This window comes from Notamacropus eugenii, chromosome 1 (genome assembly GCF_028372415.1).
Source record: "Notamacropus eugenii isolate mMacEug1 chromosome 1, mMacEug1.pri_v2, whole genome shotgun sequence".
Lineage (NCBI taxonomy): Eukaryota > Metazoa > Chordata > Mammalia > Diprotodontia > Macropodidae > Notamacropus > Notamacropus eugenii.
Window position 1 is genome coordinate 157,811,320 of NC_092872.1, and position 13,473 is coordinate 157,824,792.

Sequence of the window (13,473 nt, forward strand, 5' to 3'; positions counted from 1 at the left end):
TATAAGAAAGACAAAAAAAGGAAAATGTAGAAATGTTAGAGAATGAAATATGTTTGGCATTTCTAAATTAAAAATTAGAAACATTTCCCAGAACTATATAATACCTTTACATAAACAGTCCATGTGCTAAAAAGTAATAGTTCTAAACACAAAACTTATAGACTACAAATCAATAAAATAGAAATTAACACAGGAGAAATGAGCAAAAAATAAAGGCCTAAATAGAGACCACCATCAATAACAGGCAGTTAAAAGGACATGTTGTAGAAACAATTGGCAACTATATGAAAAAATGATAATAAAGAGATAACATACACAAATTTCTGAGATGCATTGAAAGCAGTCTTCAGAAGGAAAAAAAACTCTGAAAACATATATTAATAAACTGAAAAAGAATATAAAATCTTTATTAGGTCGTGTATTAATCCTTCTTAATTTGTTTTCTGCTAAATTATTCAGTAATTTTCTAAATAGATCAAAATTTCAACAGAATGATAAAGTCATGCTGTGATTCCCTTTCTAAAAAGTTGTCTAGCAAGCAGGATCATGTTACTTGTGAAATTGTTTTCCAATCACATAAGACATTCTCAAGAGATTGGATTCAATGTTCTGTAGGGACCCTTCTAGGACTAAACCTATGATTCTAATGATAAGATGAGATCTTCTGGACAGCTAGAATCTCTGCTTTGCAGTGGGCAGATGAGTCTATCTGCTTAAAAGAGCTATGTTGCCCAACCAAAAGGTGGAGTAGTCAGTAAACCTGGTTCCCACAGTGCTTTGAGGCAATCAGAATAACCTTGGGTTCCTATCCTGTTCCTTCACTGTTTGGGCCTGACTGCCTCTCAGGAATGGCAAGTTGCAAGAAAAAACTCTTCTTTATGCCTTTCCTTTAACCAATGATCTTGCCAGTAAGATGTTTCTATTTTACATACTTTCCTACCAAAAGTTCATGCTTAGATGTTGGGCAATGGGGTGTAATGGAAATCGTCTCTGAATTTTAAATTAGAAGATCAGTATTCAAATTACTAATCCATGAATAATTTGATCACACATGTATAACTGAGTCACAAGAACAAACATGAGGGAAAGTAAGAGGAAAGATGTTGAACCACTTACTTACTCTATACAGTCTATATAGCTAAACCATGTGAATAAATGTGAGTAAGTCATTTGATTTTTCAGGGCCTCATACTGCGTGGACCAGTAGAGAGAGTGTGGAATTGCAGTCAGGAATACTCAGATTCAAATTATGGTTGAATGATGATGACCAAACTTTGTTCTAAAGAAAAAAATGACAATGATGATTATGGTAATGACAGCATTTGTATAACTCTTACTGTATGCCAGGCACTAAAGATTATCTCATGTTATCCTCAGAAATAGGAGAGGAATATCCCCATTTTATAGTTGAGAAAACTGAGGCAGAGGTAAAGTGACCTGCCTGAGGGCACACAGTCTGTAAGTAGCTGAGGCTAGATTTGAAATGTAATGTTCTTGACCCTAGGACCAGCCCTCTATCCACCGTACCACCTACCTGGTAACACCTTCTCTCTAAAACAATTTCCTTGTAAATGTGAGGTGAGTAAGTATATATATATATATATGCATATGTATATGTCTGTGTGTGTACACATACATATATGTATATTTTGTGTGCACATGTATATATATATGTATACATATATAATCAGATATGACTAATATATGTGTATTTTAAATATTTGTTATATTTGACAGTTCTCTAGCTGAAAGACAGAGATATATTAAGAAATGAATGTGATATAAAAATAAATATTAATAAAAGGTACTGAGAGAAAATGTGTACATGAACAACATAAAAGTATAAATAAAATAGAAAATTGCAGATAATTTTAGAAAGATATTTATCAAAATAGGAACATTAATTAACAATGTGAAGAGAACTTAGAGATGAACTACATAAATACTTTCTTTTTGTGGATAAGCCAAACAAGTTCCAGGAAATTGGTATTTATAAGGCCATACATATAATAAATAGCAGATTCAACATTCCAACCCATGTTCTCTACCTTAAAATGCATTGGGCTTCCCAGGGAACCATATTTTTCCTCAAATATATGAAAATGAATGTAGATCATATTAATAATGGAGCCCATTATGGAAACCTAGAAAATTAATCATTAATCATCAAGAATCAAATGACTTCATGAAAATCAGGGGATTATAATCTATTATCACTTTTTTTTTTAATTCACAAGACTGTTGGTATGGAAATTCTACAGCTATATTTTACCTATATGACAAAATAACATTTCACAAAGTCTTCTACACTTTTGTCATCATAAAAAATAGCATGATTGTGTGGTTGCATAAATGGCCAGATACAAATCCTGTCTGTTATTGGCCAAATGGAAAAGGAAATTCAAAAGCTCACTCAATAAAGGAATTCCTAAAACTTAGAATGGAGCAAATGGGAAAAAAATGACTTTTTGAGAAGTCAAGAAATTATGAAACAGAACCAAAAGAATGAACAAAAAGAAGACAATGTGAAATATTGCATTGGAAAGACAACTGCCCTGGAAAATAGATCCAGAAGAGGCAATTTAAAAATTATTGAACTACCTGAAAGTCATGATCAAGAAAAGAGCCTAGACATCACCTTTCAAGAAATTATCAAGGAAAACTGCCCTGATATTCTAGAAACAGAGGGTAAAATAGAAATTGAAAGGATCTACTGATTGTCTCCTAAAAGAGATCTCAAAAGGAAAACTCCTAGGAATATTGGTCAAGGAGAAAATATTGCAAGCAGCTAGAAAGAAACAATTTGAGTACTATGGAAGTATAATCAGGATAACACAAGATCTAGCAGCTCCTACATTAAGAAATTTGAAGATTTGGAATATGATATTTCAGAGGTCAAAGAAGTTAGGATTAAAATCAAGAATAACCTACCCAGCAAAACTCAGTACAACACTTCATGAGGAAAAAAAGGATATTCAATGAAATAGAAGAATTTTAAGCATTCTGGATGAAAAGACCAGAGATGAATAGAAAATTTGACTTTCAAATACCAGAATCAAGAGAAACATGACAAGGTAAAAAAGATATAGAAATTGTAACAAATCATAAAGTTGAACTGTTTACATTCTTGCATAGAAAGATGATATTTATAACTCATTAAACTTTTTGCAGTATTAGGGTAGTTGGAGGAAATAGATAGATATACATCCAGATAGACAGACAGACAGACAGACAGACAGACAGACAGACAGACAGACAGACAGACAGATAGATAGATAGATAGATAGATAGATAGATAGATAGATAGATAGATAGATAGATGGTGCACAGGGTGAGTTGAATATGAAGATGATGATATCTAAAAAATAAAATTTAAGGGTGAAAGAGAAATATATTAGGAGAAGGAGAAAGGGAGAGATAAAATGGGGTAAATTATCTCACATAAAATAGGCAAGAAAAACTTTTACAATGGAGAGGAAGAGGAGGGAGGTGAGAAGGAATGACTGATCCTTGCTCTCATCAGATTAGGCTTAAGGAGGAAATAGTATACACACTCATTTGGGTATCTTACCCTATAGGAAATTAGAGGGAAGGTGATGAGGGCAGGCACTAGAAGGGAGGGAAAATTGGAGGAAGAGGTAGTTCAAAGGAAGCACTGTTCAAAAGGGATATGGCCAAAGGAAAGAACAGAATAAATGGGGGGCAAAATAGGATAGAAGGTAATATAATCTTTCACAACATGACTATATGGAAGTGTTTTGCATAAATACACATGTACAAACTATATTGAATCACTTTCCTTCTCAATTAGGGTGGGTAGGGAGGGAAGAAGGGAGAGAATTTGGAGCTGAAAGTTTTAAAAAACAAAAGTTAAAAATTGTTTTTCCATACAACTGGGAAATAAGATGTATAGGCAAAGGAGTATAGAAATCTATCTTGTCCTACAAGAAAGTGACAGGAAAGGGAGTGTTAGAGGGGAGGGCAGACTATGAGAAGGGGTAATCAGAATGCATGCCATCTTGGGGTGGGGGAGGGGAGAGGTGAGAAGAAAATTTGGAAGTCAAATCTTGTGGAAATGAATGTTGAAGACTAAAATAAATAAATTTGCAAAAAAAAAAAAATCCTGTCCGTTAATTACTACTTGTTTGATTTAGTACAAGTTTCTTCACCTCTTCCTACCTGTGTGTCTGGTAAGAATGCTTCCTCCTTCCACATCTGTTATAGATAAATATATGGAAATAGAGAAAAACATTTAATATACACTTATACACCAGAAACTTTGCCTGTATTTCATAGACTGAACCTTTATTCCTTCGCTTATTTTTGATGGCAGGAGAAAGTCATTGCTTTTTCAACAAACAATGCAGACCCAAATACAAAAACAAGTATGCATGTGCACACATGCATGTGTGCACACACACACGCACACATCCACACACACTTAATTTAAAAACAACTGTTCAGCACTCATTCCTTAAACACAACACTCCATTTCTCATCTCTGTGCTTTTGCTTTTGCAGTGCCTGGAATACTGTTTTATAATCTCTGGTTTTCTTTAGAATTTAGCTCAAGGGGCAGAGCAAAGATGGCTGAGTAGAAGGATGAACCTGCTCTAGCTCTCCCCCCATAGCCCATAAAATACCTGTAAAAAAATGACTCTAAACAAATTCTTGAGCAGCAAAAGCCACAAAATGACAGAGTGAAACAGATTTTCAGACCAAGGTAGCCTCAAAGGCCAACAGGAAGAGTCTATCACACAAGGCTCAGAGAAGACTGCAGGCCAGCCTAGCGTGGCCTGCACAGCATGGAACAGACTGGAGCAGGCTTCAGGGCAGGGAATAAGAAGAAGCAGCTGTGGTTTTCAGAATTCTCAACCAACAAACACCAAAGATAGCTTCAAAGGTCAGTAAGAAAGCTCTTTCCCTTGAGTGAGAGATGTGGTCCTGTGGCAGCCCTGGTCCCAGGGTGGTGGCAGCCATTGAGGCATCAGTTTCTACTTTTGGAGCCCTCAGCCTAAAGACCTTGCTGGGGGCGGGGGGGGCAAGGTGCTGATCTGCTTTTCAGTCCTGAGTGGTGGTTCAGGGGTGAGAAGGAGCATTGGCATGATGCAGCTGGTGGTGGCTGTGGATAGGGAATCCTACTGCCAGTTCCATGGCAGAAAAGAATGCTCTTAGTTGTCCACAGACCAGAGCACAGGCCAGAAGAGTAGTTAACTCTTCTCCCATGATTGTTTCACCTTGGAGGAACTGAGAACTTACAGGTCTTGAGACATCTCAGAGAATAGCTGCACAAAACCTCTGAAACCAAGGGTAGAACACCCTCCACTTGACAAAGGACTCAAAAAAGTTAAGTAACTGGCTAGGAAAATGTCCCAAAGGGAGAAAATAAGGCTATAGAAGGTTACTTTCTTAGTGAAAAGGTATTCTCTTCCATACTTTCAAATGAGGAAGAGAACAGCATAACATCAGAGGAAGAAAGCAAGGTCAAGACTTCTACCTCTAAAGTCTCCAAAAAAATATGCAGTCATCTCAGGCCATAGAAGAGTTCAATAAGAATTTTGAAAATCAAGTAAGAGAGGTGCAGGAAAAACTGGGAAGAGAAATGAGCGCAATGCAAGAAAATCATGAAAAATGAGTCAATAGCTTGCTAAATTGGGAGATGCAAAACAATGCTGAACAAAATGACACCTTTAAAAATAGACTAACCCAAATGGCAAAAGAGGTCCAAAAAGCCAATGAAGAGAAAAATACTTTAAAAGGCATAATTGGCCAAATGGAAAAGGAGGTTCAAAAACTCATTGAAGAAAATAGTTCTTTAACAATTAGAATGGAGCAGATAGAAGCTTATGGCTTCATGAGGAGCCAAGAAATTATAAAACAAAACCAAAAGAATAAATAAAATAGAAGACAATGTGAAATATCTCATTGGGAAAACAACTGACCTGGAAAATAGATCCAGGAGAGGTAATTTAAAAATCACTAGGCTACCTGAAAATCATCACCAAAAAAAGAGCCTAAACATCATCTTCCAAGGAATTATCAAGGAAAACTCCCCTGATATTCTAGACCCAGAGGGCAAAATAGAAATGTGTATTTGTCCTTCGCTGCTGAAGAAGACCATGCCACCAGAGAATTGATGACATGACTTGCACTTGACTTTGTTTTGAGTGAGGGAGGGCTGTGCAGGTCACCAGCCTCACTTCTCCTCCAAAGCCATCTGAATCTAGTGACCAGATATTCATCAGGATGACTGGAGATGACCCAGGGTGAGTCAATTGGGATTAAGTGACTTAGTGAGTGTCAAGTGTCTGAGATGAGATTTGAACTCAGGTCCTCCTGATTCCTGCACTGGTGCTCTATTCCCTGCACCACCTAGCTGCCCCAAAATAGAAATGTAAAAAATTCACCAATCACTTCCTGAAAGAGATTTCAGAAGGAAAACTCCTGGGAATATTATAGCCAAATTCCAGAGTTCCCAGGTCAAGGATAAAATATTACAAGCAGCCAGAAAGTAACAATTCAGTATGGTTGAAATACAATCAGGATAACACAGGATTTAATAGCTTCTGCACTAAGGGATAGAAGGGCTTGGAATATGGTATTCCAGGGGTCAAAGGAGATAGAATTAAAACCAAGAATCATCTACCCAGCAAAACTGAGTATAATATTTTAGTGAAAAAATGGAATTTCAATGTAATAGAGGACTTCCAAGCATTCTTGTTGAAAAGACCAGAGATGAGTAGAAAATTTGACTTTTAAATATGTGAATCAAGAGAATCATGAAAAGGTAAACAGGAAAGAGAAGCCTTAAGGAACTCATTAAAGTTGAACTATGTAAATTCCTACATGGAAAGATATTATTTGTAACTCATGAGACCTTATACAGTATTAGGATAGTTAGAGGGAATATGTGTATGTGTATGTGTGTGTATATGTGTGTGTGTGTGTGTGTATATATATATTATACACATATAATATATATACATGTAGGGGTGTGTGGGTATGTATGTGTATATTATATATGAATTGGCATGTGTGTGTATATATATATATATATATATATATATATATATATATATATATATATATATATATATATATATATGGGTGTGTGCATATATTTATATACATAGACAGAGGGCATAGGGTGAGGTGAATACGACGGAAGAATGCCTAAGAAATAAAATTTACTGTTAAGTGGAATGTACTAGGAGTAAGAGAAAAGGAGAGGTTGAATGTAACGAATTGTCTCACATAAAAGAGGAAAGAAAAACCTTTTATAAGGGAGGGGAAGAAGGGGGAGATGAAAGAAAATAGGTGAGCCTTACTCTTATGGGATTTGACTTAAGGAGGGAATAGCACACTCAGTTGAATATGGTAATCTACTTTACCCTGCAGGAAGGCAAGGGGGAAGGGAATAGGAAAAGGAAGATAATAGACAGGACTGGAAAGTGGAGAAAGAGATAATGAGAAGCAAAAATTATTGTGGGAGGACAGGTCAGAGGGGAGAATGGAACAAATGAAGAGTAGGATAGTATAGAGGGAAATGCAGTTAGTCTTTCACAACATATATATTATGTAAGTGTTTTGCATTGTTACACATGTATGACTTACATTGAATTTTTTGTTTTTTCAATGTGGGTGCATGGGGAGGGAGGAAGGGAAAGAATACAGAACTCAAAACTTTAATAATGAATATTAAAACCTGTTTTAGAATGCAACTGAAAAATAAGATATACAGGCAATGGGGTACAGAAATCTATTTTGCCCTACAGGAAAATAGAGGTGAGAAGGATGGGATAAGGGGGGGGTGGGGTAATAGAAGGGATGACAGACTGGAAGAAGGGTGGATGGGGTGCATTTTATTCTGGGGTGGGGTGGGTTGAGATGGGGAGAAAATTTTGATTTTAAATTCTTGTGGCATAAATGTTGAGAACTGAAAAATAAATAAATTATATATTTACAAAGAAGAATTTAGCTCAAATTCTACCTTCTCCTGGAGACTTTTATCCCAAGAAACTAGGGCCTTCACCTCTCAGGCTACCTTCCATCTACTTTATGTGTACACACATGCAACTTTACACATGCATTGGGGGGAAAGGGGCTTTTTTTGTTCAGTCACTTCAGCTGTGTCCAATTATTTGTGACCCCATTTGGGTTTTTCTTGACAAAAATTCTGGTGTGGTTTGCCATATCCTTTTCCTGGTCATTTTATAGATGTGGAACTGAGGCCAACAGTTTTAAGGGACTTGTCTAGGGCCATACAACTAGTAAGAACTTAATACTGGATTTAAACTCAGGACTTTCTAACTCCAGGTCCGGCACTCTATCCACTGAGTCACCCAGTTTCATAGATAGATAGATAGATAGACAGACAGACAGACAGACAGACAGACAGACAGACAGACAGACAGACAGATAGATAGATAGATAGATAGATAAATAGATAGTGTGTACACACATACATATTTACATATACACACATACAAATTTAAACATGTACCTGCATGCATATATGTATATATACCTACACACATGCATATGCATCTCTTTAAAGGAGTTTATATTCTAATGGAAGAGAATATATGTGTATGAATGTATGTATATGTCAATATATACGTATATATTCTTTTCCATTAGAATATAAACTCCTTGATGGCAAAGATTATTTTGCTTTCTGTCTCCCCAATACTTAGCATTATCCCCTGGCACATGTACAAATAAACACTTAATAAATCTTCATTGACTAACAGATTTTTCTGTACTTTTACTTTAGAATTCAAAGAATGTTATACCTAGAAAGAGTCATAAAAAATACATAACCACCCTTCATTTTATATTTTATATTGGCCAGATGAAGGGCTACGTATGGATTATATAGATATCTAATATGGTTCATAAGCCAGAAAATAATCCAACATGTCAGGGATGTATAGAGTAATATTCAGTTATTCTATCATTTTGCTCATGTGCATTCTCTATCTTTTCCTTCGTAGATGGTTTCATTAATTGCAGTAACCAAACAGGTATCACTTTGCTGCCAAATGGTAAGGATCCTCAGATCTTAAATAAGCTGATTTTAGATTATAGAAATGCAATCCATTTCAAAACCACTAAATGAAGTTCTTCTAGAGAGATAGGCCTACCCAAGCTTCTATTATACTGACCTAACCTTTGAAAACTCAAGCTCATCTTCATGCCATCATGAAGAAAGAGAATAATTTTAATAAAAAAAAATGTTGTACAAAAATGTTTATAGTAGCCCTTTTCATTGTGGCCAAATATTGGTGCCTAAGGGGATGCCCCTCAGTTGGGGAATGGCTGAACAACCTGGGGCATATGAATGTAATGAAATACAATTGTGCAATAAGAACTGATGAACAGACAGAATTTGGAAAATTCTGAAAAGATTTGCACAGACTGATGCAAAGTGAAATGAGAAGAACCAGGAAAACTTTGTATACAGTATCACCAACATTGTGTGATGACCGACTATGAATGAATCAGCTTTTCTCAGCAATGCAATGGCCTAAGACAATTACAAAGGACTCACAATGGAAAATGCTATCCATATGAATACAAATCAAAGCATATTTTTTCATTTACTTTATTCCTTTCCATGTTTTTTTTTGCTTTTGATCTGTTTCTTCTTTAACAATTGTGACTAATATGGAAACATGCTTACATGATAGTACATGTATGACATATTAAATTGCCTACCATTTTCAGAAGGAGGAGTACAGAGACAGAGAAAAATTTGGAACTCAAAATCTTGTAAAAATGAATGCAGAAATTGTCTTGACATGTAATTTGGAAAAATACAGTACTATTAAAATAATAATAAGAAAAGCAACAGCTCTGAGATGCCACATCACAACTATCAGATAGGGTAATACTACCAAAAAGAAAAATGACAAATACTGGAGGAGATGTGAAAAAATAGGGACTCTAATGTACTATTTGAGGTTGTGGACTAGTTCAACCATTCTGGAGAATTTAGAACTTAGCTCAAAGGGCTATATAACTCTTCATACCCTTGGACCCATCAATACCACTTCTAGGTTTGGATCCCAAAGAGAGCAAAGGAAAAAGAAAATAGCCTATATATTCAAAATTATTTATATCAGCTCTTTTTTGTTTTGGCAAAGATTTGGAAGCTGAAGGGATGCCAAACAATTGGGGAATGACTTAACAACAAAATGCTTTATGATTATGATGGAATATATTGTGGTATAAGCAATGTTGAACAGGATGGTTTCAAAAAACCTGGGAAGACTTCCATGAACTGAAGCAAAGTAAAGTGAGGAGAACCTGAGGAACACTATGCAAAATAACAGCAATATTGGAAGGATGATAATCTTTGAAAGACTTAGATACACTGATCAAGACAATGATAAGAGACAATTTCAAAAGATCCATGATAAAAATTACTATCTACCTCCAGAAAGAAAACTCATGAACTCTGAGTACAGATTGAAGCATACTTGTTTTAAACCTTCTTTTTCTTGCATTTTCTTTGTGTTTTCTTTTCCAACATATCTAAAATGGAAACATTTTCCATGCCTTCATCTGTAAATTCAATTTCATATTGTTTGTCTTCTTAAGAGTGGGTAAGGGGAGCAAGAAAAGGAGAGAATTTGAAACTCAATTAATAAAATAATGTTAAAAGTTTCATGCATATTTTGGAAATATTTCATGAAATAAATAACACAATATTAAAATAAAACCGTGGCTGTTTCATGTTTGCTTTTATTCAGGAATATAATGAAATGAACAGAGGGGTTGGGAGATGTCACAACATAATATAATCACTAAACTTTAAAATGAATAGAATAGATTAATCCTCTCTTAATCAGAAAATTTCACTAGAGAAGTTCCTGTTCCCTAAACATTCTTAATATTGATATTTTTTTTGTAATGCTATATTTGACTGGCAATTTGAATACAATTATTACTATTACCTGGATTTTGGTGAAAATCCTGGGGTATTTTTCATGAGACTGTCCTAACTGCTGGGAGTAGGGGGAAGGTGATGTTCTGCTGCAAGCCTGCTTGAGGTATGGAATTGGTGGAAAATTTTGGAAAGGAGACATGGTCTTATTATTGTTTTTCAAGAGAGAACATGTTACGCTAGTCTTTGGGGGAAATTGACTCCAGACATGGGAAGAGGGATAAAGATATATTTTTGACGCTATACACATATATATGGGAAATTGGCACCTCAGACCATTTCTGATTTTGAATTTGCCTCCACAAAGATCTGAGGGAATTTCCCTTTATGTTAGATAAGCAACTCTCACTTTGTTGGATTATAGTGTCATTTTGATCTCCTGTAAAGAGTTCATTCACTCTATACATTTTTGGTATGTTCTGTGTGATATATGCAATTTCTGATGAGAATTTTTTTGGATAAATAGATTCACTCATTATTCACTAATTGTGATAGCCTTTTTCATTCATGTCCTGCTCTCTCCATTCTCAAGAAGTTAATATCTTTCCAAAAATGAACTTGCATATGAAGAAGATTAAGGTTAAATCCGTGTCTATCCCTCAAAGCCTTCCCAGGAGAAAATGAGTAGGATACAAATTCAGTTACAAGTAAGTACAAACCAAATGTCAGGCCAAACTAGATTGTGATTCTTTCCAACAGTCAAATCTAAGGGAAAGGGATGAGACAGAAGCAGGAAGCCTTAGGCCACAGCAGAAATTTTAGATCAGGGAGGTCTGCAGCGAATCATGAAACAAGCTACCAAGAGTATTTGACAAAAGATTTGTTTAAGGCAATGCGACTTTCTGAAAACATGAGCCTTTTATGGTATCATGGCACCAGGGATCTTCTGTTCTCATCCTACTCTGTTATCTCGGCATTACCATAAGCTAGATCTGTCATAACCTGTTTGAACTTAGCTGTATCCTGAGATGGTGGTTTCAGACATGTGTCTTTCCTTTCTTTGTCCTCCACAAACAAAATGTGGCAAGTCCTCAAAGAGATGGGAGTACCAGATCATCTTCCTTGTCTTCTGAGGAACCTGTGTGAATCAAGAAGCAATAATCACGACCAAACATAGAACATTGTTGATTGGTTTAATACAGGAAAAGGATATTGCAAGGCTGTATATTGTTACCTTATTTATTTAACTTATATGCAGAGTAAATCATGTGAAATGCCAGGCTGGATGAATCAAAAGTCAGAATTAAGGTTACCAGGAGAAATATCAATAATCTCAGATTGCAGAGAGTACTACTTTGATGGCCGTAAGTGAAAAAAAACTTAAGAAGCCCCTTGAGGAGGGTGAAAGAGGAGTGTGCAAAAGTTGGCTTCCAACTTAACACTAAGACAAACAAATAAATAAGATTGTGGTGGCTGGTACCATCACTTCCTGACAAACAAAAGGAGAAGAAATAGAAATAGAATCAGTGTCACAAGAGACTGCTAGATGGTACAGTGGATAAAGTTATCGGCCCTAGAGTCACTCAGTCTCCTGAGTTCACCTCTGGTCTTAGACATTTATTAGCCATATGACCATGGGAAAGTCACCTAACCCTGCCTCAGTTACTTTTCTGTAAAAGAAACTGATAAAGGAAATGGCAAACCTCTCCAATATCTCTACCAAGAAAACCCCAGATGGGGTCACAAAGTGTTGGACTTAACTGAAATGACTGAACCACAAAAAAAGATCTCTGCACATGGCAATTGGAGTCATAAAATTACAAGATGTTTGCTCCTTGGAAGGAAAGCTATGGCAAATCTGGACAGCAAACATTACCTTGCTGACAAAGGTCTTTATAGTCAAAGCTATAGTTCCATAGTTTTTCTGTGAGTGGCTATGAGAATTGGACTATGAGGAAACTTGAGTGCTGCAGGATAGACACTGTCTAATGTCATGCTAAAGAAGACAATTGAGAGTCCTTTGGACAACAAAGAGATCAATTAGTCAATACTTAAAGAAATTAATTCAGACTGTTCATTGGAAGGATGAATTGAAGCTGAAACTTAAATACTTTGGCCACATAATGAGAAGGCAGAACGCATTGACAAAGACCCTGATGTTGGAAAAGATTGAAGGCCAAAGGAAAAAGGGACAGAAGTGGATGAGATGGATAGATAGTATCATGGAAACAATGAATATGAGCCTATACAGATTTCAGGAGATGGTAGAAGACAGAAGAGCCTAGTTTGCTATGGTTCGTGGGCTGACAAAGAATCAGACACAGCTGAGTGAAGAACCACAAATACCTGGCATGAATCCCTCTCATCATATACCTGCCTATTTAAATCCTTCCCTTCTTTCAAAGACCAAATAGAATTCTGTCTTCATCATGGAGGCTTCCCCTATAAACACAATAGTATAGCATTTTGCTTGAACCTCTCCTTTACATTTATCTTTTTCTACCTGTTTTCAGTGCATTTATCTTAGCTCCACTACCCCACTACCATTAGAGTATGAGTATCTTTACAAAAGCATCTGTGTC

The 13,473-nt window shown here is 35.9% G+C and overlaps 1 long non-coding RNA gene across 1 annotated transcript in view; it reads right to left on the minus strand.

The window, feature by feature from the left end:
• LOC140524228 (uncharacterized) overlaps nucleotides 1-12,265 on the minus strand; it is an 83,624-nt gene extending 71,359 nt beyond the window's left edge. Inside the window, exon 1 of the long non-coding RNA XR_011973625.1 lies at nucleotides 11,894-12,265. This is a non-coding gene — a long non-coding RNA (uncharacterized lncRNA). The remainder of the gene's footprint in view (nucleotides 1-11,893) is intronic.
• Between the last annotated feature and the right edge of the window lie 1,208 nt (nucleotides 12,266-13,473).